Genomic DNA, 5162 nt, shown 5'->3' with positions numbered 1-5162 from the left:
TATGGTACATAAAATAAGGATATTAAAAATATATTCATTAAGAACTTGGCATTGTACGAGATCTTCTTAGATGAGGAAAGACATTATATTAAGCTTTAAGTGATAAAAAAAGTCTGAAATTCCTGGACAATAAACAAGTCACAATGAAGAAGAATTGATATCTTTGAATTATATTACTGAAGAACATTGAATATATGATAGATTTCCAGAAAAATAAATCTCTATTGAAGCAATGTAGCCATAATGCTCCTTTTTCCACTTTCAGAAGTATGGTGAAACTGCATCTCACACCCATTTGACATCTTTTCAGAAAATACCAGTTCCTGGAGAAAAAGATCATGCTTGGTAAAGTAAAATAAGCCAGTAAAGTAAGAGGAAGAACTTCAAGTTGGACTGATTAGTAGCCGCAACTAGAGACTGAAATATGGCAACAATTGTGAAAGACAGTTCAGGACTGGGATGTATTTCCTTCTGCTGTCCCTATAGTTAGAACTGACTCCAGAATACCTCATAAAAACAATATGAAATTACTAATTACATGTCTTCTTTTAAGAATGAACTTACTGTTGTTGTTGTTGAGTGCTGTTGTGTTGAGCACAACCCATAAGAACTCTATGAACAAAAGACCTGAACCCTGTTCTATAATTATCTTTATTTCTCAATGTTTATAGAGTATCCAGAAATATGTCATTTAGAAAGTGGATGCCGTCCCTGCTTCCAAGTCTGTCTCAATCTGGGAGCTCCATTAATCACTTTACACAGTACATAACTATTATTGCTTTTGACACATAGTGGCACAGTGTTCAGTATTACAGAAACCCCAAATTACTTCAGTACAGCAAATTGAAAGACCAGTGCTATACCACGTAGAAGAATGTTCATTCCAAGCCCAACTGCCTTATAAATAAAAGGCCCCCTCACCAAGGCTGGTTGACTCTAAATGAGAGGCTTCCAGCACATAGGTCATTGGATAAATCCAATCAGCTCTCTCCTGATTCTTAGTAGAAAAAGACCAACCAAACTATCCACACCTGACTCTCACCAAAACAAGAGAAACTGTTATGGCACAAAATTCAAAATTTAAACACTCAGACTATAGTGGAGATCAACAAACCTTTTATGACTGTCAGCTATTGCCCTAACCGTCCCAACCTGAGGGAAAGAAAAGATTGGGTTTATATACAGAGATTGGTATGTGGATTACACAAAGTTTATTGTGGTTGGCAGATGAGATGTCTTCACATTCAGAGTCATTATTATTTCTGACTTTTCATGGGTGTCCAGGCCCTTGGGCCTGGAGTGTCGTCAAGGAGTATTTACCAAGTCGGGTCAGCATGTACTGGGGAACATAAACCTTATCAACACAATTACAGCCAAAATTATTAAGACATGCATTTCTTAAAATGGCTGTCAGAACAAAATGGCTTCTCTAACGCTAACATAAAATGGCTTCTCTAATGCTTAACGTTTAACATTAACAAAATCAGAATCCAACCACTTCACACATGAGACTCCTCAGCATATTTAATTAAATTTTAAAAAAAACCAAAAAACTAATTCTAAAAATGTATTTGGAAAAGAAAAGGTTCTAGAATAGTAAAAATATTTTTTAAAAACAATAAATACTCTGATTTCAAGACTTATCATGTTGTTTTCATTTCATGCTGTACGAGTCACCTGTGACTGACAGTAAGCCTATGCACGAAAGCTGTGAACCTTGTCCTATCCTAAGCTTGTCTCTCTGTCTCTGACATGCTTACCCCAATTGTCACAGTTACTGTATCAATCCATCTAATCTGAGATCTTCCTCACCTGTGATGCACTCAAAGAGTAGGTGATACTAGCAAGAGAACTTAAAACATAGCAAAGAAAAGGAGAATCCAAAACCAGATAGTAGTCATAAAAATTAACACAAGTAGATAAAAGGTTAAAAACATCACCGCAAACTTTACATAAGACCATTATCATAAAAAATAGGCTTACTCATAAAAAGTAAAAGCAGGCCCAAGGAGGGGAAGGATGAAAACAGAGAAGTGAAAATGGGTAGGAGAGAAATCATAGAGTCGCACAAGACAGTGGGTGGAGGGAGGGGGTAAAGGAAATGGGAAAGATCCAACAGGAACATGAAATGACCAGGTAATGGTGGGCATAGTCCAATGGTGATTTTACAAAGCACTGTGCGTGAAAATGATTTTATGAAAGAGTGTCAGTTAAGAAAAGTGTGAAACACACATACATATACAAAATAAATCTGTAAATGTAAATTGCAATTGTAAATATTAAAAAATATAAAAATATGACCAGGGACTGGCTAAAAAAATTAAAAGACTTCAGCTTTTTTTCTTGAGCCGAATTAAAGAGAAATTTAGGTAAAATAAGATCAGAGCAAACCCTTTTCCCCAATACTCAGAAACCCTGCTAGATGTGAAATAAGTCTATTGAGCTATGTCATCATTAATCCAAAGTAAAAAAGCATATGAAGGTGAAGAAAATTACTATAATTTCCATTATAATAGCACCTATTGTGCAGCAAGAATTCCTTCTTATACATTAATAATTAAAACTAAAGAAAAATGCTTTTGGAAATCCTGACTACTTACTGAGACTGCAGCTGGAAGTGTTCAATTGTAGCTCTAGATAATATAGCGGCATAAATCATGAGATGCTGTGGAACATTAATTAATAGTTTTTAAATATGCAAGAAAAAATCATCGCAGCTGACAATGTAAATCTTTAAATGACTGAAATTTTATTTCTACTCCTTAGAAAAATTCTACTCTGTCATATGGAGCAGTTAATTAATATTTTCAATAAATAGTAAAAAAGCATTGCTCATCTCCATTATTCATGTATGATTCTTCTAATACCTTAAAAAAATTAGAGAACTTCAGAACTATGAAAATACAGAATTATGGAATTATATGGAACACAAGTGGATTATTCAGTCCTTCACATTAAAATGGTTTTGTAGACGATTCTTCATGTAACCTGAATTTACAGCCTTGAAAGATAACACAGTGAAGGTTTCAAATTAATATTTATTTTATCAGTTATTAAAAATGTATTTGTTCCATTTCACCTCATTTATTTTTTATATAGTTCTTTGGAGGACTAGGTTCCACCCACTTATTAAATTGGAACTCATCCATCCCTCAGTCAAAGGACTGATAGCTGTGGACATGTGACCAGCATAAATGATTATATAAAATAATATAGCACATATATAATAGAAGCAAATTGGACCATTCTTATAGTCTAGTTAATATTCCCATCAGGAATTACATATATAGAAATAAGTGTGAAAATAGCAACCTCTCTTCTAATGTCTTTAAATTAGACTTCATATTATCTTTTATAAACATATGATATTGTTTTCCATCGGGTCAGAAATGACATATAAAAAAAATGACATATAGCTGATCCTTCCCCTCTGGCAGGTTTTCAGAGGCACTTTATCACAGGAGGAGATAGCCTATCCTACAACCACAGAGCAGCTGGTGGTCTTGAACCGTGCACCTTCTGAATTGCAGTGCAACTTCTTGCCACTAGGCCACAAGAACTCCCTAGAAACACATTGTTGCTGTTGTTATTTGCCATCGAGTCGCTTGCGACTCATAGCGACTGTGTACAACAGTCCTAAACTCTGCTCTGTCCTGTGCCAATCGCACTCTCTGACACTCCCATCCCGATTACCCCAGTCACTGAATCAATCCACCTCATACAGGGCCTTCCCGTCCTGCGTTGTCCCTCCACCCTCCCAAGCATGATGTCCCTCCTTAAAACATGTCAAAAGTATGTTAGATGGAGCCTCAAAGTCCTTGTCTTCAAGGAGCCACCTGGTTTAACCCTTTCCAGGATGAATCTGTCTGTTTTCCTAGAAGTCCATGGTACCCTCAATACTCTTCTCCAGCACCACAGCTCAAAGGCATCAATTCTCCTTCTATCCTCCTTAGTCACTGTCCAACTCTCTGATGCATAACAAGTGATCCCAAAGACGATGGCCTCTATCAGATGCACCTTAGTCTCCAGAGAGACACCATTGCTCTTCAGTATTTTGGAGAGGTCCCTAACAGCAGACTTTCCCACGGCAATACGTCTTTTAATTTCCTGGCTACTAGTGCTGAGAGTGTTGACTGTGGAGCCAACCAAACTAAAGCTGTGAACAATCTCAATCTCTTCACCATCCATCCTGATGCTGCCAATTGGTCCAGTGCTGAGAATCTTTGTCTCCTTGACATTGAGCCTCAGTTCATATTGGAGGCTGCAGTCCTTGACCCTCTGCAGTAAGTGCATGAGGTCCTCCTCAGATTCAGTGAGCAGGGTTGTGTCATCTGCATAACGGAGATTGTTGATGAATCTTGCACCAATCCTGACACCACTCTTCTCCTCAGAGAGCTCAGCCTCCCAAATAATCTGTTATCTAAACACATGTAAGGAGAAAAAAAAAAGACTTCATTTCAAGTTTGGTAGGGGGGTTGAGTTCTTTTGATTTTGCTATTTTCTTCATTGTCTTTTATCATTTCAGTTTTGCTTTTACTCTTTTTCCACTTCTTTAATATTTTTCTACTAGTTTATTTACAGAAATCTAATACATTGTTTTCAAAAACAAATTCTTTCAATTTCCCTCACTCCCCCACCCATCAAATTGTACAGTCCAATGATTAATCTCTCCCTCTTCCTGCACATCCTCATCCCTCTACTTCCGACCTCTCCCACTCTTTTTGGATCCTTATACTCATTCCAAAATAATGGTTTGACACAATATTTATCCTTGTGGGACAGAGTAATTTCACTCAGCATAATGCTCTCTAGTCCCTCCCAAGTTAGATAATAATTTACAAAGTTATTACTCCTGACTGCTGCATAGTATTCCATTGTGTAAATGTACCATAATTTCTCAATTCATTTGTTTGTGGTTGTACCTTTGGGCTGTTTCCATGTTTTTGCAATGGTGAATAATTCTGCTATGAATATTAGTGTCTAAATCTCAGATTGTGCCTCAGTTCTCGTCTTCTCAAAGTATAAGTTATTCCAACTAGTGGAATAACTGGGTCATACGTAATGTCTAAATTCAGCTTTAAAAAATTAATTTTAATGAAAGTTTACAGAGACTTTGGATTTCCATTCATTCATTGTTGCACTTTTCTCCCTATCCACCTTTC

This window comes from Elephantulus edwardii, unplaced genomic scaffold (genome assembly GCF_000299155.1).
Source record: "Elephantulus edwardii isolate Elephantulus edwardi_28Jun2011 unplaced genomic scaffold, EleEdw1.0 scaffold00110, whole genome shotgun sequence".
In the NCBI taxonomy this organism is placed as follows: Eukaryota; Metazoa; Chordata; class Mammalia; order Macroscelidea; family Macroscelididae; genus Elephantulus; species Elephantulus edwardii.
The sequence above is the reverse complement of the archived record's forward strand: the minus strand, read 5'-3'. Positions refer to the sequence as shown.